The sequence below is a fragment of the Symsagittifera roscoffensis genome, chromosome 4 (genome assembly GCF_963678635.1).
Source record: "Symsagittifera roscoffensis chromosome 4, txSymRosc1.1, whole genome shotgun sequence".
Classification (NCBI taxonomy): Eukaryota; Metazoa; Xenacoelomorpha; order Acoela; family Convolutidae; genus Symsagittifera; species Symsagittifera roscoffensis.
In genome coordinates this window covers 62,685,459-62,700,148 of record NC_087065.1, presented here as the reverse complement: position 1 = coordinate 62,700,148, position 14,690 = coordinate 62,685,459, and positions in this window count along the sequence as shown.

Here is a 14,690-nt window from a genome sequence, read left to right as displayed (position 1 = left end):
GGCTATGATCTTAACCAGGTAGAGACGGGAGAGGCACAAATAGACGATGACTTAATGAGTTTACTCGAGAAACTAGCAGATGACAAGCCCGTGATCCAAGAAAAGGGTAAGGAGGAACCAAAGGTCACAATACTGCGAAAGAGCGGGATAGTTAGTGATGAAAACACCACGAAGGTGACTAACCCTGAAGGGAAGCAAGTCGTGCAGTCACTGGTTGAAAAAATCCCGGACGACATACTTGAACAGCCTCGGGTTAGGAAAAAGAAAGTGGCGTTCAAGGAAGAGGCTGAATACCTGGGACTAGGTCAAGAGTCCGGGGAGTGGTCCACGTCCACGGAGGAAGAAGATACTGAAGGAGGAAATTTGTCCGGGGAGTGTGAAAAATGGGATGAGGACTCGGACGAGAGCAGCGACAATCAGGATAGTCTCTGCATGATGTGGCAGAAGAGAAGATTAGACACCGCGACAGGGAATTACAAACAGATCCATCCTCAGGAACGTACAACTTGGACGTACAGGAAGTACGAGGAGGTGAAGAACTTGAAAGAATTGCAGTTTCGAGGAAAACATTCAGGGAACTATCATGCAACTCAAATGTCAGAACAAATCCGGTGCCAGAAGATGATATGAAGATCGTGAAGAGGATAATATGCGTGAAGCTGAATGACGACATCCACAACCCTGGGGAAATGAATGGACAGATCATGGCACTAAAGAAACATGTCAAGGCGAGATATAGGCTGTCGGACCTGATAAGAGCCCAAAAGAATGACAAGATGACAAGTAACCTCTCCAAATGGATCCGAACCGGGTCCAACGAGAAAGGGGAACTTGAAGAAGACAGCTACAAGATCCTGAGCCAGTTCTACAAAGAAAGGAAAGATTTACTCTATCACACAGCTGACGGGGTGGTAGCATGCAAGAGAAAAGACGAGGAGAAGATATTACACAAGCACAACCTAATCATATTACCACAATTGTATCAGACAGAGGTGCTGTTCAGATCGCACGATCAGATGGGGCACCAGGGGATAGACAAGGTGCAACAAAGAATACTTCACAGGTTCGATTGGCCAGGATTGAGGAAAGCTTGCGAGAGGTGGGTGAATGCATGCTTGGCATGCCTTCAAGTGAAAGACCCAAGGAAGATGAAATTCCCACTCAAATTGGTGGAAAGCTCGGAATTTAATGAAGTGGTGCAGATAGACCATCAAAAGATCTGCATGACGGAGTCGGGGTATAACCAGATACTGGTTATAATTGACCAATTCACAAAGCTGGCAGAAGCGGTGCCGTGTCAAACAGCTTTGGCAGAGAAGACTTGTGACCACTTGATAACCCATTGGATATCGAGGTATGGTTGTCCAATGACTTTTCAGTCAGACAACGGCAAGGCCTTTGTGGGGGACTTGACTAAAGAATTAATGAAGAGGTCACACATCGCTCAAGCACACTCAACGACTTACCATCCTCAGACCAACGGGCTGGTAGAGAGACAGAATAGACAGTCGGCGGATCATCATGTGGCGGATTGCACGACATACAAACAGGGCATGAAGAGTTTGGGATATGCACCCGATGAAGAAGATATGAGCCAGATGGAAGAACACGAGTTCTATAGTGGCTTGATCATCAAATTAGGTGCAAGATGCTTCTTCTGCAACCAAGAGGGGCACTTCAGGATGGACTGTCCGTTGTTTTGGGAAGCGGTCAAGAACCAGAGTCATCCAAAACACAAGTTGGCGCTAGCAGCAGTGCAGAACCAAAGAAACAGACAAGGTGAATTTGAGACGAAAGACATAGAAAGACCAAATGCGGAGCTACCGACGAAAACAGTGAAAGCTGTAACACAATGTAATAGTGCAGTAAAGGCCACGGCGAAGAGCGCACAAGAAATAGATTATGAGAAGGCGGCAGCGGAGGCCATCAACAAAGTGAAACAAGACCTAGCAGCGAAAGAAATAGAACAACGACTGAAGCAAGAAATCCAAAGACAGAAGATGAACGAAGCATTAAGTTGCTCACAGACAATACCAGAAGCTGCTGAGGGGTCGACAAAAAATGGAAATTGCAACACGGTAAAAATGGTTATAGGAAAGCCATTTGGCATAACAAAGATTGGGGCAAGAATAATGTCAATAATCACTGTAGGCGGCCACGAAGTAACGAGAAACTTAAGCGAACCAAGTGACCAGACAAAAATGCACATTGATGTGTACGCAGATTACTTGAGTTGTATAAGTCCACAAACGACTTCTAGAGCGTTGAGAGCACTACTCACGAGAGGGGGTAGCAAGTCGGTACGTGTTGATAACAGGTACACAGAAGCTTATGGTCCACATGAAGTGATGCTAAATATAGATGGAATCAACATCTATACCAAAACAATGATAACATGTGATGAAGACTTAATTGGGCAAATCTACGTGGGGAGAGAAGAGTTGAAAGTGAGATCGATCGGACACTGCGCCATGCTTGAAGAAGATGCGATGCACATCGGGACAGAGGCAGATGTGACAGGACATGTGTTAGACATAAGTGGCAAAAAGACTCAGTTACGTGGGTTACTCGATACGGGAGCAGTCTTGAGCGTCATACCAATCGAAACTTGGGAACGAATGGGCTTCGACAAAGATGACTTGATAGATTCGAGAATACGGTTGTCAGCTGCAAACAAGGGGGCCCTGCGGGGTACGCAATCAAACCGGTAAATTTAATAATGGCAAATGATACCAAAGCACCGGTATTCTTGAGTAGGAGGGTGAGGCTAAAGGCGCACGAGGCGGCGATTGTAAGCTTACGAATGAAAAATTACAATGAACTAAGTGACAACAAGCAGGTATGTGTAGTCCCAAACCCAAATAGTCAAAGTGCTGCTGTTTTAGGAAGATCCTTCTCGATTACGAAGAGCGGCCTCTGCGTGAGTGTCTTGTTGAGAACCCTTGACATGCCAATCACGATACAGAGAGGGAGGAAACTGGGATATGCTTTTCCTGTTAAAACTCGTTATAAAATGACTGAAAACCATAAACAAAATGAAGTGGTTGATTGTCCCAACCATAGGGATAAAATTTGTATCTTGAGACGATTGAATAAAATAAAAGATTCATCAGGTCTTGTGAAGTCACTTAAGTCAGAGACGGACGATGGACTATCGAGCTGTTCGAATTTCCCGGAACGGCCCACATTAGACGAAATACAGGGTGATAAACCGGTCCTACCGGATATTGAACACTTAAGGGGCAAGTTCACGGACGAACAGCTCGAAGCCATCAAGGACGTACTAGAGCGGAACGAAGAAGTTTTTCCAAGACATAAGGCAGACATCGGGTGCTGCAATTTCGTTGAGCATGAAATAGAACTTGAGGAAAACGCAATACCGCACAGGGAGGGGGCGAGGCGCATGACCCCACACAAATCGGATGCGAGTAGAAAGGAGATCGAAACGCTACTAGAGTATGATATGATAGAACCATCCAAATCACCGTGGGCGTGTGGAGTAGTGATGGCCAAAAAGAAAGGCGACCAATTGAGGTTTTGTTGTGACTTTCGATACCTGAACTCCGTCACGGTGAAGGATGGCTATCCCATACCTAGTATTGATGAGAGCCTCTCGAAGTTAGGTGATGCAAAAATTTTTTACGACTCTTGATTTAGGTTCGGCCTTCTGGCAGGTACCACTCAGGAAGCAGGACAGGGACAAGACAGGGTTTGCCTGCGAGTTGGGTCTGTTTCAATGGAAACGGATGCCGTTTGGTCTTTGCAATGCCACTGCCACATTTCAGCGGTTGATGGCACACGCGCTGATAGGTGTGACGAAGAAGTACGGCAATCTGGTAATGTGCTATGTGGATGACGTGGTAATAGTGACATCCACACTGGAAGACCACATTGAGAGACTTGACGAGGTGTTTGCGTGTATGAAGAGGTCGGGGCTAAAGTGCAAACCATCAAAGTGCGAGATACTCAAGGATTCGATAAAATACTTGGGCAGGATGGTGGACAGACACGGCATCAGGCCAGATCCAGACGCAGTAGAGGCAGTATTAACTTGGAAATCGCCAAAAAACGGAACACCAATTGATGAGCTCCCTGGGTTTTGCAAATTACTACAGAGAATTCATCAAAGGCTATGCAGACAAGGTTTACCCGATGCAACAGTTAATGAGACACAAGGGCAAGAGGTTCACGTGGAACAACGCAGCAGAAGAGTCATTCCAGAGAATAAAAAAAGAGTTGTGCGAGGCACCAGTACTAGGGATGCCAACAGAGAAAGGGATGTACGTGCTGAATACGGATGCGTCCGTAGTAGCGATTTCTGGAATTCTCCATCAGGAACAAGAGTGGAACGGGAAAACAGTCTTGAGACCAATAGCGTACGGGAGCAAAGTCTTAAGTTCACGGAAATGAAGTACGGGGCACCGAAAGCAGAGATGTTCGCGGTGGTTACCTTTGTCGAGAAATATAGAGCATACCTAGGCAGCGAGCCATTCAAGCTGCGAGTCGACAACAGGGCACTAAGCTGGCTGAAAACGTACTCAATGGACCAAAGTTACATTGGGAGGTGGATAGTTCACCTGGATGGATACAACATGATAATTGAGCATAGAACACGAGACAAACATCAAAACGCTGACAGCTTGAGTAAGAAGACGGAGTTCTACGAGAGACAAGAACAGAGGGAGGCAGATAGACCTGAGATCAAGGATGGCTTCTCCTTCATGGACAAGGAAACGTACGACAGTCTTCCACTCACGAGATGGTTGGACAAATCAGGCAAACCAATAGAAGATCACACCGAATTACCAAAAGAACCTCCGGAGAAAACAATCTTGAAAAAGAACCGAGGGATGCCGATAGGGATAATGCTCAAGTCAAAGATTGTGAGGGAGGCGCTCAAGGCAAAAGGCTATGATCTTAACCAGGTAGAGACGGGAGAGGCACAAATAGACGATGACTTAATGAGTTTACTCGAGAAACTAGCAGATGACAAGCCCGTGATCCAAGAAAAGGGTAAGGAGGAACCAGAGGTCACAATACTGCGAAAGAGCGGGATAGTTAGTGATGAAAACACCACGAAGGTGACTTACCCTGATGGGAAGCAAGTCGTGCAGTCACTGGTTGAAAAAATCCCGGACGACATACTTGAACAGCCTCGGGTTAGGAAAAAGAAAGTGGCGTTCAAGGAAGAGGCTGAATACCTGGGACTAGGTCAAGAGTCCGGGGAGTGGTCCACGTCCACGGAGGAAGAAGATACTGAAGGAGGAAATTTGTCCGGGGAGTGTGAAAAATGGGATGAGGACTCGGACGAGAGCAGCGACAATCAGGATAGTCTCTGCATGATGTGGCAGAAGAGAAGATTAGACACCGCGACAGGGAATTACAAACAGATCCATCCTCAGGAACGTACAACTTGGACGTACAGGAAGTACGAGGAGGTGAAGAACTTGAAAGAATTGCAGTTTCGAGGAAAACATTCAGGGAACTATCATGCAACTCAAATGACAGAACAAATCTGGTACCAGAAGATGATATGAAGATCGTGAAGAGGATAATATGCGTGAAGCTGAATGACGACATCCACAACCCTGGGGAAATGAATGGACAGATCATGGCACTAAAGAAACATGTCAAGGCGAGATATAGGCTGTCGGACCTGATAAGAGCCCAAAAGAATGACAAGATGACAAGTAACCTCTCCAAATGGATCCGAACCGGGTCCAACGAGAAAGGGGAACTTGAAGAAGACAGCTACAAGATCCTGAGCCAGTTCTACAAAGAAAGGAAAGATTTACTCTATCACACAGCTGACGGGGTGGTAGCATGCAAGAGAAAAGACGAGGAGAAGATATTACACAAGCACAACCTAATCATATTACCACAATTGTATCAGACAGAGGTGCTGTTCAGATCGCACGATCAGATGGGGCACCAGGGGATAGACAAGATGCAACAAAGAATACTTCACAGGTTCGATTGGCCAGGATTGAGGAAAGCTTGCGAGAGGTGGGTGAATGCATGCTTGGCATGCCTTCAAGTGAAAGACCCAAGGAAGATGAAATTCCCACTCAAATTGGTGGAAAGCTCGGAATTTAATGAAGTGGTGCAGATAGACCATCAAAAGATCTGCATGACGGAGTCGGGGTATAACCAGATACTGGTTATAATTGACCAATTCACAAAGCTGGCAGAAGCGGTGCCGTGTCAAACAGCTTTGGCAGAGAAGACTTGTGACCACTTGATAACCCATTGGATAGCGAGGTATGATTGTCCAATGACTTTTCAGTCAGACAACGGCAAGGCCTTTGTGGGGGACTTGACTAAAGAATTAATGAAGAGGTCACACATCGCTCAAGCACACTCAACGACTTACCATCCTCAGACCAACGGGCTGGTAGAGAGACAGAATAGAACGTTGGTGAATATGCTGAGGGTATACTGCTCAAGGTAAATGACAGACTGGGATAAATATCTGCCGCAAGTCGTAGGGGCATACAACAGTACTCAACACTCAACAACGGGCATCAGTCCTTTCATGATGTTGACAGGCAGAGAGAGAGCAATGCCCCTGACATTCTTTTACCCGGAATAGGAAGGGAAGAGGACGTCGCCTCAAGCTTACGTGAAAAAAGCGATCAGGAGACAGCAGGAAATAAACGAGCTATGCAGGAGAAACACTGCGCAAACACAAATGAGACAGCGCAAGAAATATGATGAAAGGATATTACAGGCGAAGCCATATGAGGTGGGCCAGTACGTGTGGGTTTTCCAGAATGTCATACCGCCCAAAGGGACGAAGAAACTACTCAAGAAATGGAGAGGACCATTCATGATAACGGAAGTACATCAACAAGGACGGTTCTACCGCTTGAGTACTGGGCGAGCAGCACATTATGAAAATCTGAAGCCTCATGTCCCATCCCCAGAGGACTGGTGTATACCAAAGGACATGTAGGGACTCGAGTACCTACTGGTGGAGCCAGCATGTGAAGTGAACGAAAAAGGCATCAGAGAGAAAAATGATGGCAATGAGAACTTGAGTTTGGATGACAATGAAAAAATAGAAGCGGACTCTGAAGCGGAATCTTTTGTGGAAGAAGACTGGAACGATCCGGAGCAAGGTGAGGTGCCGAAGTGGACAGAACCAGACTTATCAATACCAGCGGGGACAGGGAGTGGCAATCGCAAACGAACAGGCATGAGGTACAACAGGTACGGGGACGATTTCCTGATTGATAAGATACAGCCCGACGACCTAGGCAAAGAACTACTAAGTGTGGGTGAACTGGCGGCAGATGATGAATGGCAAATCATCAATGATAATGAACACTACCCACAAGAAGACTACTCGACACCGGAGCGGGAGACGGATTTGGAACAGAGCGAGATAGAGAGGAGGGAGAATACGAACTTGAGGATATTAGAATGGATGCGCGATGTCAAGAACGGAGGCGACGAAGGACAATGCATACAACAAGTTGACGTATCAGCGGGAAAGCACATGAAAACGGAAAATCCCCTCTTCGGCTGGACAGCAACAGACAGGCCGCTAGATATTCCACCAGACATTATGAACCCAGCACCATCGACGGGGACGTCGATGAATATTTTTGTCCGGGGAGTGGGGGTAGGACTTACCCACACCAAAAATTTGATGATAAAGAAACTCAGGGAAGTGAGAGAAACGAGCGGATTGGAACTGGATGGGGAGGAGGCTGAGCCTACCATAGGACGGAATTTCAAAACGAAGTTTGAAATACCAAACGAATACTCGGAAAACATCCTGATAACGGATAGTGACTTCATTCTCTCAGACAGGACTAGCGCAATCTGTATCACGGCGGACATGAGTTTCAAATCAAGACTGGAGGCTGACTTCAAGAGAGAGTATCAGAACGTGGGGCAAATTGAGCCCGTGGGAATTGTACGCTATCCTACATGTGGTCTTCGCAGTAACGGAGATAATAGTACATCTTAATAAGAAATACTACTTGAGCATCGCCTGAGTCGGGTACACGGGGGTCTCGAGTTGGGTATGAGGGGAGGATCTCGAGTTAGGTGTGGGGGTACAAAACAGGTAAAAGGATCTTAAAGGTGATTGGCATGACAATTAAATTTTAAATGACTGATGGTGCTAAAACATAAAATGAGTCTGCATGCTTTTAGAAAATTTTCAATTGAACTATTTTAGTAGAACGAAAAGGAAAGGGTCTTAACTATAGTAGCAAGGGGGGTTTTAGGTTAGGAACATAGCCTGTTAGTCTAAAAATCGAGTGTTATTTTCAGATTGATTTGGTAAAGTCAAATTGACTACCCAACTACATTCAATTGAAAGAAAGGAAGTCCTTGAACGAACACACAAGTTGAACAACGCTTCAAGAAGTTAACTCTCAAGTACTCAAGTTGCTAAGGTAATACTCATGTTGCTAAGGTAATACTCAAGTTGCTAAGGTAATTCACAAGTTGCTAATACTCAAGATCATCTAGAAATTACAGAAATGGCAGATCGATTCTGGAAGTCCATGCCATCGGCTTTGAAAAGGCCCACACTTGATGAGTTGTACAGGCGCCTCAGGGATCTGGATTACACTCAAGTGGATGAGAGAATGGCGGTGATGCTGAACGCCATCCTCCAATTGGAAGAACAGGGCGAATGCCGGGAGTCTGCAACAGAAGCGGTTCTAATGGTCGGCTACACCACTGATGGAATATCCAACCAAGAGCAAACCAGATGGCTGTCCTGGAATGTGGATGGAGGAATAAGGGGATTCGACTTGGCAAGGAACCCTGGCTTGAGCAACAATACCGAGTATGGCGCAGGGGATTTCCCATTACCGATCAGACCATCGGCCAGATCTACAGCCCAGAGCACGAGTAAGATGCCATCAATGACGCGAGCGCAACAAACGGGGGAAGCGTGCCCGGACCTCAGTACTATGAAGAGAGAGCTTGAGAGGACTCAGCGGGAGAGGAACAAGGCGAACCTCGACCGGGATCAAGCGAAGCTTGAGAGAGATCAGGCAAAACTGGAGAGGGATCAAGCGGTCGTCGAAAAGGACCAAGCGCGGAGGGAACTGGATATGCTGAAAGCTGAGCATCTACAAGAACAAAGAGTGCGAGAGAATGCCGCGAATTTTGAGCAGCTGAAGTCGGAGCTTGGGAGAATCCAGCAACGACAACGCGAGCTCGATATGCAGAAAGAGGCTAGGCCCAAGGAGCGAATGGTTACCGGCTCAAGGCCAGAGTCGCGTATGGAGGTGGACGAAGCTCCCAGATCGAAGGGACGATTTAACCTTGACCGCGCGGCTCAAGAGCATATGAATGAGGGGTTGGAGGTGTGGATATCAACCGAATCAGCGTCCTCCCTGCGTGGCCTAGAGACAAAAACAATACGCCCATTGATGGACGTCGCGCTGCCTGGATATACCCCGAGTTCAACCCCGAGTGGTAGTCAGGTGAGCGGTAGCTCGTCACGACTGAAAGAATTGAACGAGAGGCTACAGCTAAGGAATCGTGAGAGTCCAGCAAGAGTGGAGCTACCCCCGACGTGGAGGGAGCAACCTATCAGGAGTGTGGGGATCTCAAGCTACAAGAAGAACACAGAAGGCAGATACCACAGGCACAATCGTATGGATTGGAGCACGGCACAGAGAGTCAGGAGGGATTGCTTCCATGACGCGGCTTGGGTGGAGTACCTCACGCAGCCACGTGTGGCAGAGGGGGCGGTCCACCTGATCGTAGGGGACAGCCTGCTGCGGGAGCTGACCCAGATTCAATCACATTGGCAAACGGGGATCTTGATTTTCGCTGGAGCTGCGACGCCACAGATGTTGGCACCACTTGAGATGCTAGTGATGGCAAGAGTGTACACGGTAACTCTAATGATCGGGACGAATGACGTGTCCAGGGGGGAGGCCAGGAATGTGACGAGGCTAATGACAAGATGAGCTGCATCCTTGAGGAATTGCGGATTCAAATGGATCCTGCCATTCTCACGGTGTGCACCATTCCTTACAACATGAAGGCGGACCAACACGCGATGGAGATGAACACGAAGGTGCGAAACCTGAACGAAATAATCAGGCAAATACATCAAAGGAGCGTCCTCCCCGTTGGATTACTGGACGTAGCCGAGCAGATGGGTGATCTGTTTTCTCCGACGACGCATCCTCAGACGGGATTCACTTTGACAGGCCCAGGGGAGTAGAGTGGTTGAATGAAGTCTTTCAAAGGCACATAAGCGCGTTGGAGGCAGAGTTGCTAGAGACGGCCCAAGTTACGTTCGGGCCACCCCCAAATCCACCTTTCTTCAACCCAAGAGCTTTATCCAGTCGCCTGGGAGCGACGGTCGATTCTAGAGACAGCTCGAGGAGCAGCCGGACAGGTTACCAGGCGCAGCACCCATGGAGGCCGAGGAGGCAACGTCATCAACACCTCAGGGTTCGGTAATATCCTCGGTGGTGGTGGTGGAGAACAAGAGGGTGGAGAGGCCAGCGGAGACCAGTAGGTCGAGATATGTGGAGAAGGTGAAGGAGCTGGACTTGGAAGATCTGGAGTGCAGGAAGAGTTGGCGGAAGCTTTGGGTCTTGAGCGAGTGTCACATGAAGACTTGGGTAGACACCAGTGCGTGGACTGGTTGAAGGCTCACGAGACGCATTTCTCAAGAGCAAAAATAATGGAGACGGCGGATCTGACAGGGATTCCCACAGAATCGGTCATGGGACCCATCAATTACAGGCCTCTGAAGTTGCTGGGGAGTCCGGGTTTCGTGGTGGAGCCTCCCAAGCATCGAACAAGTGTGCCATTCTGCCAGATAGGCACAGTGCAACCTTCCGGCGACACGAAAGAAAACGAATAAAGGCCTTATTAACGAGAAACTATTGCGAAGTATGGTAGGAATATTCTAGAATTTTTATTGTTAAAATTTCGTTTGAAGAGTGGATATTTCTCAGAAATACAAAAAAAGACGGCCATTTTGACGAAAAACGACGAAAAAAACAGAACAACGACAAATATTGTGGAAAACGGTCGCACAAGAGACGAAAAACACGAAGCCTCTTATCGTGGCAACAACACACGATAAGACTCTTAGCAGAGGATATTAGTGGAGACGGAAGCTTCAGTGGGGAAGGAATATTCCACGGAACCCTTCCGTGCCACAAATTGGAAGAGATAATAACGTTATCTCAGGAAGATTACGGGAGCGGAGGCTTGGTACCCCAGAGACTGTTTTATGTGAAGGAACTATAAAAAGCTGACTTTGTAGCTACTTGGATGTCGTAAAACTCTGAATTAACACCGGTATTATTTGATATTTTAGAATATGAGTAGCTAGAAAGAGGAAAGGGTCAATCCATCTCCAATGGATTTAATATAGAACTGTCACACAAAAACATATTAAAATAGGTTGTTCGAGCCGTGTTTTTAATGGCAATCACGTAGTCTGAGGATCCGAGACTCAGCTATGTGGTCGTGTTCGCATGTAAACGAAAGCTGATCAAAAGTCGTTTGACTGATGGCCTAAAAATAGTAACTTTTTACTTAGCCCTAAACAGACCAGAAAATCAACTGGCAAGGTCGAGACGGTGAAAAACGAGTAGGATTAAGGTAATTGACGTCTGCCAGTCGTTAATAGGTACTTTTTCTACGCTCCGTCGCTGTGTAGTATTTGGGCGAATGTTACATAGACGTTTTTATGGCGCTCCTGGGTGGGCCTGTCAAAGGCATAAGACCATCATGATCAGCAAGCGTTTCAGCGACGAACCCTCCGCTCCGGGCGTATGCCCGAGTTAGAGGCCTTAATGACCGTTATTGTACTAGGGGGAAGGTGCGTACCCTCCGTCTAGTACTATTTAGCTTTTTAACTTAGTTAACACAGAAAATTCCGGGGGCCGGAGGGTTAGGTGGGAAATCTAGAGCCCGCTTGTCCCGAGGTCCCAGGACCAAAAACAATTAAAGAGAAAGCGTAAAATCAAACAAAAATAGTGTATAACCAAGAAAAAGCCAAAAACAAATTTATTTGAAAACAAAAAAGTACAAAAAACAGTAAAAAATCCAAAAAAGACCAAAAACAATAAAAAACATAAAGTGACAGTTAATATGTTATTTCTGGACGAGATGTGATCTGACCTTCCTATTTGTTGTTGTTTCAGATTGATCTATATCATTTCTGATAGAAAGATTGTGTGTTTTGGTGAAGGGTTGGATACCCTCCCTTGAGTGTAATTTGAGTATTTAAGCACGTTAATGGTGATTTTGCCGGTGACCGGAGGGTAGAGTGGCAAGCTGACCGACGTGTTCCACACTCAACAGGGACATAGGGACAACATCCACAACGACTGTTGGGTATCGTTGAAACAATTTTAGTATCGTTCGGGTACTATTTCATTAAAACTTAATTGGTGGGGGGCACGATTGGCGCGGTCCGATTGTACCCTCCGTCGATCACAAATTTCCGAGTTAAGGGTCTTAACTCGGATATTTTGGTGCAAAGGAGGGTATAGTAATATTCATTAACGACTGCTAATAGATTATTGTCCTTACTATATATTACTTATCTCCTATTTAGACCCAAGAAACACCCAAATTTTGTCGAAAATTACTGATTTTTGACAAAGTATAGACCCCCAAATTTTTGGATATTCGAGCTTTTCCGAACAGCAAAAAGCTTTTATATAGGGAGTAGCTACGTAGTTCGAACCCCCTAACTAAAGAAACCGCGTGAGAAAAGACTCAGTAAAAGTTGGAAAAAGCCAAAATTTTTCGGTCAAAATTTCGATAATTTTCTGAATTTTGTCAATCTGTTTTGGGGATCGAGTTTTTTAGTTTTTAGAGTTAGAGCAATAAAATTTTTTGTATTAGGAGCGTGCTAGCATAAAGTGCTCGGCTGCCAGAAAAATTCTTGAGTAACCCTCCGACTAGCTCCATAGATAGAGCTAACGACTTAAGGATTGGAAAAGGAAGGAATCGGAGGGTCCAAATTTGATAGTATTGGCCAAATTTTTGTCTCCAAACCAATTTTGATCCGGTTGTTTGCACTATTCCAGTGCCGTACAGGGCTACTTTGCTCGTTTCAATTATTTTTAGGCACTTTCAATAGGAATTGCGGAAAAAATTTCTCAGAACCTACATAGGTGGTGAAAAAAGCCCATTTGGACAAACACGTTTTTGGCAATTTCTCAAAGACTAGTCAACCGATCGGGATCAATTTGGTACCATAAGTCGAAGTTTTGGACCACTTTTCCGGACCGCAACCGTTTTTGGGTTGATAATCTCGGAAAAGAAACTTTTTTTAGAATTTGTTGGTTCGGAGGGTCCAAATTACAGGTAACCCTCCGAGCGGCAGAAAATTTTATCAAAGCACCTTTTTAATCCTACTGGGAAGGTTGACCGTGTCAGCCAACCTAGTTTTAAGTCAGGTGGACCGCTTTTGGAGACTTTATCGCGATAACACAACCTTTTTTCTTGATTTTTGGGGAACCCTCCGAAGTAACCCTCCGGAGTCAGCTAAACCCCTCAGCAACCCTCCTTAGTGAAAAATTTCCACGAGATCATCCAAAGAAGTTAAGATCAGCCCCCCATAGAGAATTTAGCTTCTTTTGACGCTTCCTGAAGTTAATTGAAGGCCCTTCTAAGTGAGGTTCAGAAATTTGAAAATTTTTGAAGTACCCTCCGAAGTAACCCTCCGGAGCATATTAAGCATCTTATTGACCCTCCTTAGTAAGTTTAGGGGGACCCTCCGAAGTAACTTGGGTGATTAAGGTACCCTCCGAAGTAACCCTCCGAGGCAGAATAAGTGTCTTAACAACCCTCCGAAGTAACCCTCCGGAGTGACTTAAACTTCTTAGCAACCCTCCTTGTTAGAAACTTGAGGAAACCTTCTGTGGCAATTTGGGAGACGGGAAATATCCATTTAATAAAGACCATATTAGGATATTAGGTGTGCTTATTAGGATTATAGGAGCCCATTTTGGCCCGGAAATTCGTGATCAACTTTGGATTCTAGATCGGGTGTATCAGAAGTACCCGAACAAAAATATTTTTTTTTTATTGTGATTTTGGTTGTGTGGTTGCCTTGAGCTACTTAATAGGAAAGTTCGGGCAATCCGGGAACAAATAAAGGAATACCTCGGTGAGTGTATTAGGCAAATATACACTCACTTGAGAAGAAAAGTTGTTCCCTACTCTCGTGCACTTGGAGCAGTCCGGGTGTGGGGGAGCTTTTTCTTATACTTAAGAAATTTTCGATCAGAGGTTGCCTTGAGCTACTTAATAGGACAGCTCGGGCAATCGCAGGACACCTAAAAGAAGACCTCGGTGGGTGTATTAGGCAAATACACACTCACTTGAGAAGACTGTGTCCTGGGCTTCGTTCTTTCGGATCGTTCCGATTGAGGGAATTCTTTTTCTTTAAGACTAAGTTTTATTGATCTGTTTCTGAATCGTCACTGCTTTTTACCAAAGATTGTTTGATTTTAACAAAGCAGTGACTTGATAAATTGTGTGGAGATAAATTTGATACTGACGAGAGGTCGCTGTCACCTGTAGGATATTTTTATCTGACTATCGATTGTGTTTTGTGTGTTGATTATATCTTGTGAAAATTTTGTGATACTGTTATACTATATAACAGGGTTGAGTTAGCATTATATCAATACTGAGCAGGCCCTGTGTGTGTAACTTTAGCTGAG